The sequence below is a fragment of the Maniola jurtina genome, chromosome 9 (assembly GCF_905333055.1).
Source record: "Maniola jurtina chromosome 9, ilManJurt1.1, whole genome shotgun sequence".
NCBI classification, from domain to species: Eukaryota; Metazoa; Arthropoda; class Insecta; order Lepidoptera; family Nymphalidae; genus Maniola; species Maniola jurtina.
Window position 1 is genome coordinate 1,152,150 of NC_060037.1, and position 21,234 is coordinate 1,173,383.

General features: G+C 38.0%; 2 protein-coding genes and 1 long non-coding RNA gene across 3 annotated transcripts in view; 1 reads left to right on the forward strand and 2 right to left on the reverse strand.

Moving 5' to 3' along the window:
• LOC123868477 lies at positions 1-10,608 on the reverse strand. Its single transcript, XR_006796648.1, has 3 exons — positions 10,596-10,608; positions 5,646-5,648; positions 1-83 (listed from the first exon to the last, which is right to left on the reverse strand). It is a non-coding gene; the product is annotated as an uncharacterized LOC123868477 (long non-coding RNA).
• LOC123868472 (serine/threonine-protein kinase SMG1) overlaps positions 1-21,234 on the reverse strand; it is a 220,974-nt gene that overhangs the window by 177,912 nt on the left and 21,828 nt on the right. The window lies entirely within an intron of this gene.
• Positions 5,861-21,234, forward strand: part of LOC123868474 (D(3) dopamine receptor) — a 27,663-nt gene continuing 12,289 nt past the window's right edge. The window contains exon 1 of the mRNA XM_045911015.1: positions 5,861-6,119. The gene's annotated coding sequence lies outside the window, so the exon portion shown is untranslated. The remainder of the gene's footprint in view (positions 6,120-21,234) is intronic.

The following is a 21,234-nucleotide window of genomic DNA, read 5'->3' on the forward strand; positions in this document are numbered from 1 at the left end:
ACAACTCTATTTCACGCACACATTTACGTTTCATTTTTTGTAACACCGTTAATCTGTCACTGTTAGTCTTGTAAGTCTTTGGTCTAGGGCATGTTGATAGACGTTTTAAGAGGGGTCTCTCTGTCACTCGCTTCATACAAACGTAGTTCCAATTTCATTTGAATATTAAGCAACCAAAGTCCATGAAATTTTGCAGACATATTCTAGAAACTAATATCTATGTCTGTGGTTTTCCAGATTTCTGTTAATATATTCGGTTTCAAAGTTACGCGGTCTTAAAAATTCACATACAAATCTTTGAGCTCCTGTAATTTTAAAATTACATATTTTTAGAAAAATCTAAAACACCACAGACACAGATATTAGTTTCTAAAATATGTCTGCAAAATTTCATGGACTTTGGTTGCTTAATATTCAAATGAAATTGGAACTACGATTGTATGGAGCAAGTGACGGAGAGAGCCCTGTTAACATTAAAACGACTTACACCATTCAACCCTCAATACATTACATTTCATCATTAATTAAACGCTCACCAAAACTAATGGCTAACGAATAAGAAGTTGACATTGAAATAGTATTTTCTTCTTCCAGCGCTAATAATTTAATAAGCGGCCTTCTGCGCCGTAATGCATGCCAAGGCCTATAGGCTACAGTGGATCAAATTAATAGCCTATTTATAACTCACACTAAACTTGGGTATACTATTGTAAGGCAAATACATAACGCGTACAATCTGAGGAAGGACTCGCTATATAATATGTCAACTGGCATATCAAAAGTAACATTTATAAATGGTTTACCTACCGTACTTACCAGAAAGCGCAGAGTAGGGGGACTCCTCCACCAGGTAGACAGAAATATGAGCTACTAAAGGATGCCCGCGACTTCGTCCGCGTGGAATTAGGTTTTCAAACATCCCGTGGAAACTGTTTGGTTTTCCGGGATAAAAAGTTACCTATGTCAATTACATGGACGCAAGCTACATAATATTAGTATGGATTTCCAAATAACGTTTAAAATGCAATCGAGCTTGACTTATGTCGGGTCGTGAAGCCAAATGGGCCCGCCATATTACGGTTTTGAACCTGTAGCGCTTCTTGTCAGGCGGCCAAAAGATACGGAAATTATGACTAGTAGGCATTCATACCGGGAAAAATCGCATTATAAGATATACCTACTTTGAAACTCTGGGATACAAGTGTAAATTAAAAATTTATGACATCCCGACAAGTGAAGGTTACAGTAACTATATACCTAAGTAAAATTTGCAACTTTGCGATTGCTGCATAACAAACGTGGAAGCTTAGCGTGGATCTTTATTTGAAACAAACTTACCTTTTCTGACCTGACACCTAAGTTATGTTCGAATCCAGTAATGTAATCTCGGCTTATCAGCTTACCTGAAACAAAAATATCATATTTTAATTTTTTTGTAAGATTTTACTACTGGTTGGTACTTGGCGATGACTTATGAGTTACGAACTACGTCATAGAAGAAACTTAGACGCAAAATTTCAAGTATGGCCAGCGGCTTGAAGTTTTCGTTAATATACGAGTAGGTACGGTAAATTTCTTCCGAGCTTTTGCCTGCGATTCTGTCCGCGATACAAATATAATTTCACTGGGAGATAATATAGCTATCTCTCACATAAAGAATTTTCTGAAAAAAATTTTACTCGCTGATGCCCGCGACTTCATTCGCGTGGATATAGGTTTTTTAATAATCCCGTAGGAACTCTTTAATTATCCTGGATAAAAAATAGCCTATGTGTTAATCCAGGGTATAATCTATCTCCATTCTAAATTTCAGCCAAATCCGTCCGGTATTTTTAGCGTGAAAGACTAACAAACATACACACATACTTTCGCCTTTATTATATTTGTGTGATTATATTAGTACAGGAGATAGCGCTAACGTGCAAATCCCATAATGGCAATGAATAAATGGGTAATCCCGATTGCAATCCAATCACTTTAAGAGCCGCGTCAGTAATGGATCGACGGTAGTTAAATTATGGTAATCACTGTAAATTAATTCACTGACACCTGCTTAATATTGTATAGAGCTTGTGCATTTACATTCTGTTTGCGGCATAAACAACTCCTGTTTACTAGGTGAGCAGGTAGGATGCCTAGTTGTGACATACACAGCAGTCAATCATTTTTATTCAGCTAGGTACAAGTTAGCCCTTGAGTGCAATCTCACCCGGTGGTTAGTGATCCGATGGTATAGTGTAGTCAAAGATGGAAGCGGGTTAACATGTAAGGGATATGGCAGTTTTTACACCAACGCAAACCCCCTCCCGGTTAGCCCACTTTCATTTTAGACTGCATCATCACTTATCACCAGGTGTGATTGCAGTCAAAGGCTAACTTGTATCTGAAAATTTTAAAAAATAATTGCAAATCCATTCATAAATCTCGGACTAATTGTTATAAATAGATAAAAATAAACCAATTCTCAACCTCCTCTTATTTGGAAGTGGGCAAAAATGATATAGTTAACATATAACTTGTATGATACAAGTTACAAAGTTGGTAAATTAAATCATGAAAATCAAAAGAAAGTGTGAAAATAACAAGTGTCTGAAAAAGTTAAGCTAGCGTCGAGAAAGGCCATAAAATCCGGAGCGTACCTAATCTCACCGGCTTAAATAATGAATGAACGAGATTGATCAACTCATCCCCCAAAACTGCTCCCGCTCGGATGCCGAGATTCAGTTAGCAACACCTGCCTCGCCTGAGTCGCTACTAATAAAAATATATCCATCCATTTAGTTGGCTGATAAATCTATCAATTATCTTCTTTCTTATTCTACTACAGATTAGTCCTTGACTGCGTTCTCTGATGACTGATGGTAAGTTATGATGCAGACTTAAATGCGGGATGGAAGAAATAAGCTCCGAGCAGAGGTGTTTTAGGGTTCCGTACCTCAAAAGGAACCCTTATAGGATTACTTTGGTATCTGTTAGTCCGTCTGGCCCTCGTCTTCGTCAAGAAAACCTATACGATACGTCCCGTTTACCAAGAAACATGAAAGTCAGTTAGGTAGGTTTTCTAGCACAAGTAAAGGAAAAATCCGAAAACCGATCTGAAATGTGGTAATTGGTGTGAAAAATGTGTTCACGAACATAATCAGCTTCACATATAGATGGCGCTGTCCGTCATTAACTTGCAGTGTTGTACATAAGTGTTACAAGTGTAAATTAAAAATTTATAACACCCCCGAAAAGTGAAAGTTACAGTAACTAGAAAAGAGCTGATAACTTTCAAACGGCTGAACCGATTTTCTTGGATTATAGCTCTAATCTCTAAAGAACACTCTTAATCAAGCCACCTTTCAAACAAAAAAAACTAAATTAAAATCGGTTTAATAGTAGCTCGTAGCTCGTAAACCAATAATTATTATAATAATTTTAATTTACACTTGTCTATCTAAACGTATTTGGGTTGCGATTAAAAGTTTATTGCTACCCAAATGTTGTTTACTTATTTACAGACACACGGTGTAAATTGTTAATCTATTCAATAAAATTAGCACATTCCGTCAGTGTTTCAGTAGGTAATTTTAGCTGAAATAACATTTACGCGGGTAAACTAGGTGCTAAAATAAACATATCATACGATACGTTAGCACTATTCACAAACATTACTTAAAGCATTTAATTAAATTAGGTAGATATACAATACGGCCGATTTTTAACCCCCGACCCAAAAAGAGGGGTGTTAGAAGTTTGACGTGTGTATCTGTGTGTTTGTGTGTCTGTGTATCTGTCTGTGGCATCGTAGCTCCTAAACTAATGAACCGATTTTAATTTACCTTTTTTTGTTTGAAAGGTAATGATCGAGAGTGTTCTTAGCTATAATCCAAGAAAGTCGGTTCAGCCGTTTGAAAGTTATCAGCTCTTTTCTAGTTACTGTAACCTTCACTTGTCGGGGGTGTTATAAATTTTTAATTTACACTTGTTAAACGTTAATTTTCAATCGGTCCTGCGCCGCCTGAATCCAGCGACTCCCTGCCACTCGTTTGATGTGCACCTCCTTTGGGTGTTCTTCCAATGCTCCGATCTCCGGTGCAAGGTCGCCATTCCAGCAACTTAGAACCTTCGACTTCGCTACTTCAGCTTCGCGACCCGCTGAGCAACGTGGGTTATTCTTGTTCTCGTGCGGATCTCCACATTTCTAATTTGATCACGTAGATAAACTCCAAGCATAGCTTTCTCCATAGCCCGCTGAACGACTCTGAGTTTTTTTATGAGGCCCATCGTTAGCGACCATGTCTCAGATCCATATTATTATGTGAGATAAGATTGAGATTAGGTTATACAAACTAAGGTATAGGTACATTATATTTACATGATATTATACTAGCTGATGTCTGCGACTTCGTTCGCATGGATATAGGTTTTTAAAAATCCCGTGGGAACTCATTGATTTACCGGGATACAAAGTAGCCTATGTGTTAATCCAGGGTATAATCTATCTCCATTCCAAATTTCAGCCAAATTCGTCCAGTAGTTTTGGCGTGAAAGAGTAGCAAACATCCATACATCCCAACTTTCGCGTTTATAATATTAGTATGATACCTATATCTTAGTTTGATAGCTTAGTTTGATAGATGATGAGTTTTGTAATAAGGGTGCTTCTGAAAGCTTTATTATGACGTATTACAGTGATGTACAGTGATGTTACGAGTGGGTTAAGCGGTTTGGGAGGGTTTAGTGTGATCCGGAGGGTTCCCAGAACTGCCGGATAAGTGTACCGAACCTAATCCCGGCATCAGGCGACGCGCTCGCGTGTACCAACAAAATGTAGGAAGACCAAGTGGCTAATACAACTTACAATGTTTATCGAAGGTTGTTTTATATTTTTAGAACTTGTCCCTTGAAAACATTGAAAGAATGTAGCCTAAAATGGAAAAGTTATACAAAATTACTTTTGGGTGTATTTATATTTTCCTTAACTTGGGCTAGAAGGCAGTGCTACCTGCTTTACATGATTCTAGGACAGTGGGGAGTACCCTATAATGTTTTGATTCCTTCGAATTGACAGACACGACAGACAGACAGACAACGAAGTGATCCTATAAGGGTTACTTTTTTCCTCTTGAAGTACGGAACTCTTAAAAGCGTAGCACGTAGCACCTCTACAGTTCCGGTTGTAGACCATCATTCACACACTCGCCCACAGTCGAACTTTCCCACGATATTGGGACCATAAATCACAGTTAAGCTAAAACCAATAATACCGTACTCTTCCCAATATGTTCTAAATGTTTCCTTGAACAAATATGGGTCGAATATTAGCGGGATATTGAAATGGCATATATCTATCATAATCCAATCCTTTGCTTAAACGGCCGAATACTAAATAAATAACAAGTGTAAATTAAAAATTTATAACACCCCGACAAGTGAAGGTTACAGCTATATCATAGCTAAGAACACAGTTAGATTATAGCTAAGAACACTACCGATCAAGCCACCTTTCAAACAAAAAAAAAAACTAAATTAAAATCGGTTCATTAGTTTAGGAGCTATGATGCCACAGACAGATACACGGATACACAGATACACACGTCAAACTTATAACATCCCACTTTTTGGGTCGGGGGTTAAAAATAAAATAAAAGTATCAATACTTACTTTATTTTGAATATGAAGAGGCAGTAGCATTATCATTGAGATCAATACACCCGCAACTATCACAAGTAGACCGGAGAGAAAATATATGTGAGGAAAAACAAACAAAACTTTCCCCTTCGATTCGCTCCACGGAAAACTACGACCTTTGGCACTAGCGTACACTAACACTATAACGGGCATAGGAGCCTGAAATTTCACTAAATTCAAGTTTGGAAGACGTCGGCAGTCGCAGCCGGCGTTAGTTGCCTCACGACCGCCGAACTGAACAGACGTGTACTAGTTTTCGCGAAAAGCATTTCGATAAATTGAAAAAAGTGGAAAAAAGTTCGAGTGTTACCGCAGTGTCATTGAATTTTATGTTCGAATCAGTGTTTGTTGTATGCTCTAGGAGCCGTGGTGATGGTTAACAATTTTGGCGGGAAGTACGTTGGTTCTGTGCCGTGGATGCTAGCACAAATGGCATTGCTGAGGTAAATAATGATGCTGGATTGAGGAATCCGAGCGGCGAGTGTCCGTTACACGAGCGTTTGAGTGTTTGCGAAGCAATCAACTTCGCAACGAGACTGTTTGTTCAAGTAATTTAAAACCTTAAAATATTCAGCGAATTTTGGATTAAAATTTCTACAGGTAACTTGAGAATTCTTTATCACCTGTTATATTTCCTACAGATTTTATAAAATCAGTTTGTTTCTCAAAACTTTAGAAAACCACGTTTATTTTCCTGAAACGGGTACAGGGTTACTTATAAGTTACAAACTTACATAATAAGATTTGGGCAAACTACGAGCAAAAATATTTTATCCTTCTTGCGACATGAGCGATCATATTTGATAGCAGTTAGATATATTTAGGAGAGTTCTTCAATTTAATAAAACGATATATTTATTTTGGTACTTTACATGTAATGTGTATGACAGTGAGATAAGATAGATGGGACATTCAGCAAATGCATTTCAACCGCTGCCAGGGTGGTAATGCATTCAATATGCTAATGCGAGGGGTCGCGGACACGTGAGTCGATGTCACGTTATGAAACGAATTAAAACGGGTTCTACTGAAACTTCCACTTTCCAGAGGTCCTTACGTAAGCGGTAAGCTTTCAGCAAGCGTCATGCCCCCACCCCCACTTATGTAACAGTTCGGTTGGGACTGTAGGTACTAGGTAGTTTATCTCAATTTTCAATTTCAGTTAGGAAATTTTAGAGTGGTCGCCGACTATTTACTAAATGATACTGCTTCAGTAGTTGATATTCATGTACCTATGTTATAGGTAATATATAATTCTTTTATCCTAACCACTAGGCGATATCAAATCGATTGCAGGAAGCCACTAGATTCGGGCAGCGCAAGACCGTCGCGTGTGGAAGTCTCTACAATAGATTTATGTCCAGCGGTGGGCGTCTATCGGTTGATAACAACGATAGAAAGTTAGATAACCTTATTTGTTATGAAAGTGTCCAATAGCAGGTCTACTATCTAAATCTCCATAATCCGGGCACGTTCGATCCGCACGGGTTGTGATACTCATTTCGCGAATAAGTCCCACCAAGGTCACGCCGCCACGCCGCCCCAGATTGTAAGCCTGGAGGCTTTTGTCGTTCCCTGTGGGGCACCACAGCTTAAGCAGATACTTCACACAGTCAGTCGACGAAAACGAAAAAGCCAACAAGCCTCAAGAAGAAGAAGCGCCGGAATAAACTGTGTCATGAGGGCCATAATCCGAAAAAAGGTTCCAGCCAGGCATTATTCTGTATGCCTTGATACACAAGAGCATACTGCGTTGATTATTGTCAGCCAGGACCCTGAACCGGCTATTCCTGCTTATGACCACAGCTTTTGTCGCTCTTCTGAAATATTCATGAAATATTTCTGGGCCGGATCGATCACACGAGCCAGATGCTAGGAGAAAGATAATGCACCCGATAGTGCAATTTCGGTTCTCAGTAAAGGCCAAGAGATTCCATCTAATGATTCCACTTTAGTCTGCATTTAGCTGGATTCAACCTGACATGAAACATAACTCACCTCAATTTAAAGTTTCATGATATTGCTAAAATCATATTTAACGCAATGGAATTAAAATCAAATCAAATATAATATATGTGATTTTATTTATTTATTTTGAAATCACTCTCACTACCAGATTATATCACTACGCATATTATAAATGCGATAGTGTGTTTGTTTGTGGGTTTGTTGGTTTGTCCTTCAATCACGCCGCAACGGAACAACGGATAGGCTTGATTTTTTGCACGACTGTAGTTAGTTGGAGTGTGACATAGGCTAAATTTTGTGCCTCTAAATCAAAGGTTCCCACGGGATTGTTAAAAAACTAAATCCAGGCGAAGCTAGTCCGTCAATAAATAACTGAGAAATTAATTCTTTAAGTTTTGGCGTGTCCGTGTCGTGACAAAAACTCCCATAATAACAAGTGTAAATTAAAAATTTATAACACCCCCGACGATCCAAAGTATTTGAGTTTTCCAAAACATCATTTTCAAATAAATAATTATGTATTTAGGAAACGTCCATCTTGACAGCTTGACATTTGTCAATTGACATAATATTAAGAACCTAACGGTTATCTAACCTTCTTTTATACAAGAAAACTAGAAAAGAGCTGATAACTCTTAAACGGCTGAACCAATTTTTTTGGATTATAGCTAAGAACACTCTCGATCAAGCCACCTTTCAAACAAAAAAAAACTAAATTAAAATCGGTTCATTCGTTTAGGCGCTACGATGCCACAGACAGATACACAGATACACAGATACACAGATACACAGACACACAGATACACAGATACACACGTCTAACTTATAACACCCCTCTTTTTGGGTCGGGGGTTAAAAATTAAGATTAAAACAAGTGTAAATTAAAAATTTTCAACACCCCCGACAAATCATTTTCAAATAAATAATTATGTATATCTAGGCAACGTCCATCTTGACAGCTTGACATTTGTGAATTGACATAATATTATGAACCTAACGGTTATGTAACCTTCTTTTCTACAAGAAAACTAGAAAAGAGCTGATAACTCTTAAACGGCTGAACCAATTTTTTTGGATTATAGCTAAGAACACTCTCGATCAAGCCACCTTTCAAACAAAAAAAACTAAATTAAAATCGGTTCATTCGTTTAGGCGCTACGATGCCACAGACAAATACACAGATACACAGATACACAGATACACAGACACACAGATACACACGTCAAACTTATAACACCCCTCTTTTTGGGTCGGGGGTTAAAAAAAAAAGTGTTTTAGCTGAGTAGGTATGACTGTTATATCACTAGCTTGATGCGACTTCGTTCCCGTGCATATAGGTTTTTAAAAATCCCGTGAAAACTCATAAAGTAGCTTATGTGTTAATCCAGAGTATAATCTATCTCCATTCCAAATTTCAGCCAAATCCAGAAGTTTTTGCGTGAAAGAGTAACAAACATCCATAAATACAAACTTTCGCGTTAGTGGGATTTTACCTAGCCGAGATGGTCGCACCACAAATCACTCATATATCAATAAGCTCCTCCAGGGCAATGGATATAGGTTGTTGGTCCCGATTATTATCACTATTATCTGATAACAATCGTTAAGCCTTGTTCGGAAGTTATTTTACTAGATAATGTGCTACTGTTGTAATTAATCATCGTGTTTTGAAGGTTAGATCACGTTTACAACAAAAATTGGTGAACTATCACCATGTGGGAAGAAATAACTAAGTTTCAGATACCTTAAAACACAGCTATCTTTTTACGCAGGGAGCATTGTGAAAGGGGCAGCAATACAATTAGACTAGTCATATTATTTTAGATTAGTTTAAAGATTGTGTATCTACAACAGAATTAGTTATCTATTAATACTTATCACAAAATGTACCTACACTTAAACTCTACCTAATGCACTAAAAGAACTAGTTTTTTTAATAAACTCACAATAGAAAAAGTATTAATGAACAATTCAAAAGTGTCTATAAAGAAAAGCTTTTTAACCCCCGACCCAAAAAGAGGGGTGTTATAAGTTTGACGTGTGTATCTGTGTATCTGTGTGTCTGTGTATCTGTGTATCTGTCTGTGGCATCGTAGCGCCTAAACGAATGAACCGATTTTAATTTGGTTTTTTTTTGTTTGAAAGGTGGCTTGATCGAGAGTTTTCTTAGCTATAATCTAAAAAAAATGGTTCAGCCGTTTAAGAGTTATCAGCTCTTTTCTAGTTTTCTTGTAGAAAAGAAGGTAAGATAACCGTTAGGTTCATAATATTATGTCAATAGACAAATGTCAAGCTGTCAGGTTGGACGTTGCCTAAATACATAATTATTTATTTGAAAATGATGTTTTGGAAAACTCAGATACTTTGGATCGTCGGGGGTGTTATAATTTTTAATTTACACTTGTTTGGATGAACTTGTTGCTGAAATTCTCGAGGCTGTTATAACATAGTACAGAGGATTGCAGAGATTGCTAGTAATTTATAATTAACTAACTTTTTTCCCGCGACTTCATTCGCGTAATTTACCATAGCCTATAGCGCTTGGTAATTTAACTATCTAGGAAGGGTTTTTGGAAATATCAACCCTTATCCGGTTTTCAAAATTACACTCAAGCGAAGCCGGGCGGGTCAGCTAGTCATGTTATATAATATTTTAACCTGTTTAAAGGTCATGTTGGAACACACACTATCAAACAAGTCGCAGGGAGCCGCTGGAGCGGCGGCGCAAGACCGTTGCGTGTGGAAGTCTGTACAAGAGACCTGCATCGGTCACGGTGTCTATCGGTCACGACAATGGTGAAGGTCATGACTACAGAGACATTATCAGTTAAATACTACTGTGTGACGTCAGTTAAAGATATCTATAAAAGGTAAAAAGTTCCAAGAGGCGAAGAGTAGCTTCTGGAGATTAGTTCGTTGCTTATGAGATTTATAGTGGCGACTTTCTTCACGACTAATAGTTCTATTTCAATGTAGTTGTATTCATTAAATCGCACGAAAAGAATGTGTTACTAACCCCCGACCCAAAAAGAGGGGTGTTATAAGTTTGACGTGTGTATCTGTGTATCTGTCTGTGGCATCGTAGCGCCTAAACGAATGAACCGATTTTAATTTAGTTTTTTTTGTTTGAAAGGTGGCTTGATCGAGAGTGTTCTTAGCTATAATCCAAAAAAATTGGTTCAGCCGTTTAAGAGTTATCAGCTCTTTTCTAGTTTTCTTGTAGAAAAGAAGGTTAGATCACCGTTAGGTTCATAATATTATGTCAATCGACAAATGTCAAGCTGTCAAGATGGACGTTGCCTAGATACATAATTATTTATTTGAAAATGATGTTTTGGAAAACTCAGATACTCTCGTAGGCGCGGAATAGTCCAAGAAAATCGGTTCAGCAGTTTTAAAGTTATCAGGTCTTTTCGGTCTTTTCTAGTTACTGTAACCTTCACTTGTCGGGTGTTATAAATTTTTAATTTACACTTGGTAGTTTTCTACACTCAATACTGACAGTTCACGACATTTCGGAAACGTGCAACAAAAGGTCTGCACCTACACTGGCAGGCGTCAAATGTTACCTATATTTGACGCTGGTAAGTTATGAAACACTAGGATCTTTGATTTCACGTCACCCATAGCCTAATATTTGACAGAATAATCGAATCAGGATCAAACCAAAAGTTACCTCACTCTAGTTCACTCAGCTCCAGTTCAGTGCTATTACTATAAAAAGGTTTTTTTTTAAATAAAAATAGCAAGCTAACAAGCAGGCGGGTCACCTGATGTTCAGTGATTACCGCCGCCCATGAAAATTTGCTTTACCAGAGGAGCCGCCAATACGTAGCCGGCCTTTCAGGAATTTGTCGGCCCTTGAATAACCCCATGTTGTAAAGTTTGGATGTAGTAATCTCCGAAACTAATGATTATATTGTGAAAATTCTTTCACTGATAGATATAGTTGCTTCATCCGCGATTGCTATAGGCTATGTAAAATTAAATCGCAAATCGGCTATGCAAAGACGCGAGAAAAAGCTAGCAGTTGATTTAGTTCAAAACCTTTTAGCTGATAACTGTAATACTGAAGGTAACATTCATGCAATAAAATAAACATAAAGGTAATTTCCAAGTTTTATAGGAAAATAAATTTCCATTAGTGAAAAAGGCAATTTGTATCAATGATAATAAATACGCCACACTAACAAACACTTCCGAGGCGTTATTGGCATCCATACTCGCAAGATCAGCAGGAATTAAGGGGATTAAGGCAATACGAGGCAAGAAACTTGTCACTTCAACAAACACAATCAACTTCTTGTATAAGTAATTAATCTACCTAATCTTTAAAAAAAAAAGTAAATTAAAATCGGTTCATTCGTTTAGGCGCTACGATGCCACAGACAGATACACAGATACACAGACACACAGATACACAGATACACACGTCAAACTTATAACACCCCTCTTTTTGGGTCGGGGGTTAAAAATAATTTGAATTATTGGATTGACGTATAATGTATATTATCAAGAAGAAATGACTATGACTGAATTAAAAAACCTATATCCAGGCGGACGAAGTCCATACTAATATTATAAATGCGAAAGAGTTTCCGTCTGTCTGCTAGCTTTTCACGGCCCAACAGTTTAACCAATTTTGATGAAAAGTACCTACGGAGTTAGCTAACATCCCGGCGAAAGACATAGGCTACTTTTTATACCAGAAAATCTAAGTCCTACGAGACTTAGAAACACCGAAATCCACGCGGACGAAGTCACGGGTATCATCTAGTAATTCATAAACGTAGATAAAGCAAATCAGAAGGAGTACTATAGTGAAATGTAGGCCATTGGTCTATGCGCTAGTTCAGTCTAACAGGCAATAACTAAGGCAATAAAGCCTCTCATCCATCAGAGCGGACTTCCGGTTAGGACAAACAGTCCAAACGACGAAGAAATTAAATTGCTTCAGTCGATATCCATCGGGCAGCTCTATTTGGAATGCATTGCGAATAAGCAATCAAGGAAAGGGAATTCCACAGGAAATAGCTTAAGCGGTGTTAGCTCAGTGGTTAAGACTTCGACGTTCTGTTCGGGGGGTTTGCTGTTCGATCCTGGACACGACCCTCTGATTTTTCGGAATAATATGCGCTTCAAGCAATTAAATATCTTGCTTTAACGATAAAGGAAAATATCTTGAGTAAACCTGAATGTCTAAGAGTTCACCATAATGTTTTCAAAGGGGTGTTAAGTCTGTTAATCCGCACTTGGCCAGCGTGGTGGACTGTGACCTAAGTCTTTCTCTTTTTGAGAAAAAATCCGTGCTCAGTAGTTGGGCGGCGGTAGAAAGTGTACATCATGATATACTCTGTTGTATAATTTTATAGTATCTATCTTATTGGCAAAACTATTTTGTGTACTTACTTTGTGATATGACTATGGAATTTCCCTTGGGGGAGAAGAAAATTTAATGAAAGTTAAGTCATTTGGAAACTTGAGGCCAGGTAGGAAAATACCTGGTTATCTTTTAGTTTCCTAAATCTTTTATAGCAAAAGCAATTAGAGTTTCCAAGATAAATAATTATGATTCGGCTTTTGTGGAAATGTTATGTTTGTGAAGTATTTTGTGGTGATAACGTTTTATGGGGCAACGTAACGGGTCTCAAGGGTCGTTGATTGGATATTCAGTGTATAATTGAAGGAGTGAAAGTATCTAAATGAAAGGAGTGAAAAGGAACCTATTATTCACTCCTTGGAGTGAAAGTTATTCCTAAAGGCTTAAATTTTTTTTTTTTTTAATTAAGAATATTAGCCATGTTAAATGACTAATATTCCCCGTTCCTCTCCAACTAAGCATCAGGCTTGTGCTAGGAGTAGGTACGACAATAGTGCAACGGGCGGGGTTTGAACCGTCGACCTTTCGGTTTTCAGTCCACTCCTTTACCGGTTGAGCTATTGAGGCTCAATAATATAAATAAACTCCTAAAGGCTTGCAAAGACTTTGAGTCACGACGGCAGCAGAATAGCATAACGTTATATTGATTTCAACTTTCTACCTATTACCGCTTATGAGATACAGCCCGCTGACAGACAGATCGAAGGAAGGACTAGTGTCACTAAGTCTCCGCTGTCCGTCTGTCTGTCTATCTCGTCTTTATCTAGGTCCTGTTGGCACCCTTCGGATATGGAACCCTAAAAACTTGAAAACCGCGTTGAATTAGTTGCCATAGTGCTTTGTTTATACTATGTTCAAGCCTCAAACGTGGGACGCCTGGTTCCAAAGTTATATCAAAGTTACTGAAAACTTTAAACCAACAAATCAAATATTCCCTCCAAGTAATATACGAGCATGTAATGTGGGCCACGTTACACATTGACGAACATCGCTAACTTAAACACGTGCCATTGTGTGGAACCCGTGAATAGTTCCCAAGACTTCAAGTTTCAGTTCACTTCAGCGAGGTAGAAATATATGACGTTAAACTCGAATATGTTAATGGAACCGCTACATAGTATGTTTGTATGAAAGCGTTATTAATGTCAAAACTCGGTCAAGTGCGAGTCGGACACGTACAAGAAGGGTTCTTGTACCATCGACAAGAAATAACTCGAAGCGCAAGTCTGACTTGAACTCGGCCGGGTTGTTGAAAAGGACGTGAGAGATTGCGTAGCTAAGGGTGCGAGTGAAACCGGCTAATAGGATCTTTCAATTTCAAAGCTTTCAAAGCCTGTTCAATTAGAGCTAAAATGAGTACTTAATTGTAATAAAATTGTGTGTGTGAAGTGAAGGGAGGGGCTTTGTTAAGGGAATCGCTCACATCATTTGTAACGCATCTTGGTGAAAACCCAGGCAGAGTCAACAAAGAACACAATAATTAAAAACCACCGCAGCTAAAAATCATTTAGTACACAATACACACAAAACTCAGCGATCCAAACTATCGCATTCATGAAGTTTGTAAAGCAAACAGAGCATTGTACACAGAGCATTGTGGGAACGGTTATTTCCATGTTATGAAATTTCAGCGCGATACATTTCAGCACGATCGTAAACATTGAAACCCGAAAAGTGATAACGTTTTACGGGGGTGTAAAATAATCTAACGCCACGTCAAGTCGAAAGGTCGGCAGAATGCTCTTCGGACCAAACTAATTTCACGCACGCGACATACAAAACATTTCGAAGATCAAGGATTTGAGGGTGAAATGAATTGTGGAAAGTATACCGTGAGGTGTATCATCATCATCATCAACCGATGACGTCAACGGCTGGACATCTCTCCCGCACGCCACAGTCTTGCGCATTCTGCGACTCGTCTGATGTCGTCTGTCCACCTAGCGGGATCTTCCAACGCGGCGCTTACCGGTGCGAGCTCGCCCTTTTAACATCTTGGTACCCAACGGCTATCGGTTTTCGAACTTTTTTTTTTTTTTAATTATATAGACTAGCGCTTGGCTGCAATCAGACCTGCTAGCAAGTGATGATGCAGCCTAAGATGGAGCGCGCTTGCCTAGAAGTTGCCTATTCACTCTTGACTTGAAGGTACCCATATTATAGGTGGAAGGGAAAACTGACGCAGGAAGGGCGTTCCATATCCTAGCGGTTCGAATTAGGAAATTAGGAACTATGGCCCTATTTTTGGCCACTTCAACTTCGCAACACGTTGAGCTATGTCGGTTACTCTGGTTCTCCTACGGATCTCCTCATTTACAAGGTGTATAATGTGCTACTCAAGTTTAAAAGTGGTAACACACTAATAATTCACAATTTGTGTCACTCGGGGCCAAAATATTTTGTTCTCGGGCGGTGTATATTGAATCCCCCGCTACGTTTAGGATTCTACTTTAGAATCCTTTGCTTCGCTCTGCATAATTCGACATAACGCCCTCGAGGAGCAAAATATGACTTAAGCGCCTTGTAACACAAATTTATTCAGATATTTCCGAACAATAGAATGAAAGCAAACATTTACACCTAAAGTGTAACAAATAAACGGTACAGTTTACAAACTAAAGGGGACAATAAAAATGCATACATGCTGAAAGTAGCAATCTCACTTGTCTCGGTAGAACGAGATCAATATTTCCAGCAACAGCTCAATAAAACGATAGAAACTTTCCTTTGTTCTTGCAGTTCAATGCATTTAGCCGAATATATTCAAATCTAATACGATGAATATAGATTTCTTGGAAACATATAGTACTATAAAAGGCGCAATACAGCTATTCTTGTAGATATATTTTATTACTAGCTGTGCCCGCGACTTCGTTCGCGTGGAATAGTGACTTTTCGGGGCGTGAGGCGTGTAGTACGTACTCTGTGCGTTAAAAATGTTCGCCGTGATTCTATAAATTGACATAACTTTTTTATTTATGAACCGATTGACATGAAATAAACACTAAATGTTAAGTGAAGCTTACTACAATATATTAGTGAAAACCGTATCTAAATCGAATAAGCCGTTTCTGATATTAGCGTGCACAAACACACAGACAAACAGACAAAAAAAAATTTAATTACAATTTCGGGTTCGGCATCGATATAATAACAACCCCTGCTACTTTTTTTTATATATTTCCATTGTACAGACACCACTTTTCTACAATTTTATTATATGTATAGATAGATAAGTGTCCAATTGGTTCTTTCGTAGAGTTATCTATAAGTAAGTATCTCTATGTTTTTGATTAAACTTGATGTAGGTACCAATGGATGATGGATTCGGGAAAAAATCGAGCAATCTGGATCTCATCTTTAAGAAAAATTAAAAACACCATAATAAGGAAACTACACACTCCGATTATATTTGGAAATTTGTGTAGACATACCTAATCATTGATTTTCTCATTGCCAATGTTACGAAAATTTTTGAGTCCGAAAAGAGTTTAAAAACATGTTACGCAAACATGATACAGTATCGACATAACCTGCCAAGACACATTTTATTCACATACCTACTGTAATTTCAAATACATAGTATTGTAAATAATAATCCTTTCAATTATTATTTGTTTACAATCTCGCATTTGACTCGCCTGATAATATGGAGCTTGCCAAAATCATAATAATAATAATCGAAGCTAATTTATTGCCCTCGAGGAGATTTCCACAATCGCTTAACTAATTTCGTATCGAATCTTGTTTCGAGTTTAAGCGAACTTTGTCTTCGAAATAACATTTGCTGTTACGACTAGGTACCTATATCTAGTACAGCAAATTGCATGTAGATATGTTTTTGGGGTTCCGTACCTGAAGGGTGCCAACGGGACCCTATTATTAAACTTCTACTGTCTGTACCGTACCTTCCAACAGAGAAGAACCAGCAAGAAACTCGACGGCCACTCTTTTCAAATACCTACCTACTCAATTTAGAGAAAGGGTGCTGGCATAAAGAGCCAGGTTTTCGATACCGACAGGAAGGCGCGGGTAAAATAGCCCATGGTATCTTATGAGAGAGTATCTTAGTTAAAGAGACAGGTAATAGGTATAAGATAACATTAGGCTATTGTACCCGCACCGAGCGATACCGTCCTGGTGGTATCTGTAGATACCGGAAACCTGCTTCTTTATGCAAGCTCTAAGGAAGCAAATCAATGGGCTGTAACATTTTTCATGTCCCAGCCACGTTAAAGGCCAACAATGCGATGTTCAACGGAGTTTCCCGTTAAACGTAGATGTAGCCACGATCAACGTACAACGGCATTCACATGCCGTTTGGCGTCAGACGATTTTAAACCCAATTCAATTGGCATAAGATGTTAACCGTTCACCGGCCGGCCGCCAACCGGTTTAACGCGTTATCGCGATAATTATGGCGTTATTGAGCATTGACGTTAACCTTAATGGAGCCGCAAAATCACTGTGAGAACTATTGAGGTCAAACCCTTGTAGTTTCATTTGTCATTCCCTTTAGGTATTTTTGATGAGTGTGTCTAGTTAGGTCGACACACGTCTGCACTTGTTTAGCGCTCGTTACTGTAACGAGGGGTATTGTGCGGGCGAGGGCGTCCTGTGCATTATATACTCAGTTGAGAGCAGACTTTTGACATTGCACCTTTGGAAACTTTCTTGTCATTTACATTTTTATTCTTTATCATTTTCGTTCCGTATACGAAAGGAACCACTGGACCCTATTACTAAGCCTTTGCTGTTCATCCGTCCGTCTGTCTGTCAGAAGGCTGTATCTCGGGAACCGTAAAGGTTTCATTGCATACACCGTATTTCTACTGCCGCTGTAACAAAAAATTCTACAAACGTCAAAATGGCCGCCATGAAATTTAAAAAGTGTTATTTCATGTACAATGGTGCAGAACCCTTCGTATGTGAGTTCGATTCACACTTGACCGATTTATGTAACGTTACGCTTTAAGCACCTCCCTGCCTGGCAACACCGACGCGAAACGCCATGAATCTGCAATAGCATCACTTTGAACCACGACCGCGAATCGACCTGCTGTTCTATGACCCCCTGACTACGGTATATGAATTTAACATGACCAACACTTGTTTTTAACCCCCGACCCAAAAAGAGGGGTGTTATAAGTTTGACGTGTGTATCTGTGTATCTGTGTGTCTGTGTATCTGTGTATCTGTGTATCTGTCTGTGGCATCGTAGCGCCTAAACGAATGAACCGATTTTAATTTAGTTTTTTTTGTTTGAAAGGTGGCTTGATCGAGTGTGTTCTTAGCTATAATCCAAAAAAATTGGTTCAGCCGTTTAAGAGTTATCAGCTCTTTTCTAGTTTTCTTGTTGAAAATAAGGTTAGATAACCGTTAGGTTCTTAATATTATGTCAATTGACAAATGTCAAGCTATCAAGATGGACGTTGCCTAAATACATAATTATTTATTTGAAAATGATGTTTTGGAAAACTCAAATACTTTGGATCGTCGGGGGTGTTATAAATTTTTAATTTACACTTGTTGTGTCGATTTATTATTATTTTACCCCACTAAGAAAGGTCGACGATTCATATACACCTGCAGTTTTTAGGGTTCCGTACCCCAAAGGGTTTTTTTTCTGTCTGTACCCCAAAGGAAAGTTTTTGTCTGTCTGTCTGTCGTGTCTGTAAAACCTATAGGGTACTTCCCGTTAACTTAGAATCATGATATTTGGCGGGTAGGGTAGGTCTTATAGCACACGTCAGGGGAAAAATCCGAAAACCGTGAATTTTTGATTACATCACAAAAAAAATTGAAATATATTGTCAAATCAAAATGTCGGAAAAAATACCCGAGTACGGAACCCTGGGTGCGCGAGTCTGATTCGCACTTGGCCGGTTATATAGCGATATTTAAAAAAAGACGCAGATACTTTAAAATTAGTTTAGAGAAAAACATCAGAATCGACGCAATTCAATTTTTCTATTTGCTTGTTGTAACATTTTAAACGTGTTTACGTTGGTAGAAGTGTAATCAAATATTTAGATCCAGCGTTTCAATCAAATCGCTCACAGTAACCTCAAGCTCACCTTAGCGAGTTGGACGTGAAAGCCCTTAGAGGCCCATGAATCTGTAATGCCTCCGTCACCCCTGAACCTCCGGCGAGAATCAACCAATCCCGTGCCCCGCACCAACGTTACATGAATTTGTTATGAACAACCTCTCGTTCTAAAGTTATGTACGACGATATTATTCCCGCGATTTTTTCTTAGATTTACTTTATAGGGATTTTTTTTTCTTAAATTATAGACTAGCGCTTGGCTGCAATCAGACCTGCTCGGAACTGATGATGCAGCCTAAGATGGAGCGCCTAGAAGTTCTCTATTCTAAAAATTTCAAAATCGCCGTTTTGAAAAATAAATAAATAATTAAAAGGTGTTACTTCTTGTACGATGTTACGGGACTCTACGTGTACGGGCCCTAATTAATCCCCTTAATTTTACATAGCACATGAATAAAATGTGCACTAAAAACTTCCAATCACATTTATTGTAAGGTGAGCATAGTTTCCAATGTCTCTTATCTCACCATAAGAAATTCCCTGTTACAAAATACAAATAAAAATGAATCACTTTTGTCCAACTACAACTTTAATGGGAACAATCAGGAAGCACATAGATTGTCATCACCAATTAAGATTAGTGGCCATAGCTGATTAAAAGTGACGAATCAAGAGTGCCGCTTTCCATGTATCCAAATGCCGCTAACTCGTGAGCTCATGGGTAGTCACGAAACACAACATCACCTAAAGGCAAGTAATCTATACCTACTAATATTTATTATAAATACGATTTTATTTTTATTTTTATTCAGATACAGGTTAACCTTTGACTGCAATCTCACATGGTGGTGTGAATAATGATGCAGTATAAGATGAAAGCGGGCTAATCTGAAAAGACATGGTAGTTTTTACTATACCCATGCCCCTTTAGTTTCTACACGGCATCGTACCGGAACGCTGAATCGCTTAGCGGCACGGCTTTGCCGGTAGGGTGGCAACTAGCCACAGCCAAAGCCCCCCACCAGACCAGACCAGAGATTTAGAAATTATTATATAAAACTTATAAAAATACTTATAAAATAGTCAATATTGCAACTTTGTAATTCAAGTTATTTTCCATGGAATCTATTAACAAAAAACTTTGCTTTATCCAACTCTTAATAAAATTAAAATTCTCCTTTCTTCGCTAACTTTACGTTATGCTTCAGACCAACATTATTTTCCTTAATATATTTTGAGTTCAAGACTTCAAGCTATTGAAGCTATGAAAAGCTGAGCAAGATTCGTTAAATTGTAACCTATTTTTTAACCCCCGACCCAAAAAGAGGGGTGTTATAAGTTTGACGTGTGTATCTGTGTATCTGTGTGTCTGTGTATCTGTGTATCTGTGTATCTGTGTATCTGTGTATCTGTGTATCTGTCTGTGGCATCGTAGCTCCTAAACTAATGGACCAATTTTAATTTACTTTTTTTTGTTTGAAAGGTGGCTTGATCGAGAGTGTTCTTAGCTATAATCCAAAAAAATTGGTGCAGCCGTTTAAGAGTTATCAGCTCTTTTCTAGTTTTCTTGTAGAAAAGAAGGTTACATAACCGTTAGGTTCATAATATTATATGTCAATTGACAAAATATGTCAAGCTGTCAAGATGGACGTTGCCTTGATACATAATTATTTATTTGAAATTGATGTTTTGGAAAACTCAGATACTTTGTCGGGGGTGTTATAAATTTTTAATTTACACTTGTTAATTCAAAATATTATAGTAACAAGTGTAAATTAAAAATTTTCAACACCCCCGACAAATCATTTTCAAATAAATAATTATGTAGGCAACGTCCATCTTGACAGCTTGACATTTGTCAATTGACATAATATTATGAACCTAACGGTTATGTAACCTTCTTTTCTACAAGAAAACTAGAAAAGAGCTGATAACTCTTAAACGGCTGAACCAATTTTTTTGGATGATAGCTAAGAACACTCTCGATCAAGCCACCTTTCAAACAAAAAAAACTAAATTAAAATCGGTTCATTCGTTTAGGCGCTACGATGCCACAGACAGATACACAGATACACAGATACACAGACACACAGATACACAGATACTCACGTCAAACTTATAACACCCCTCTTTTTGGGTCGGGGGTTAAAAATTAAAGCAA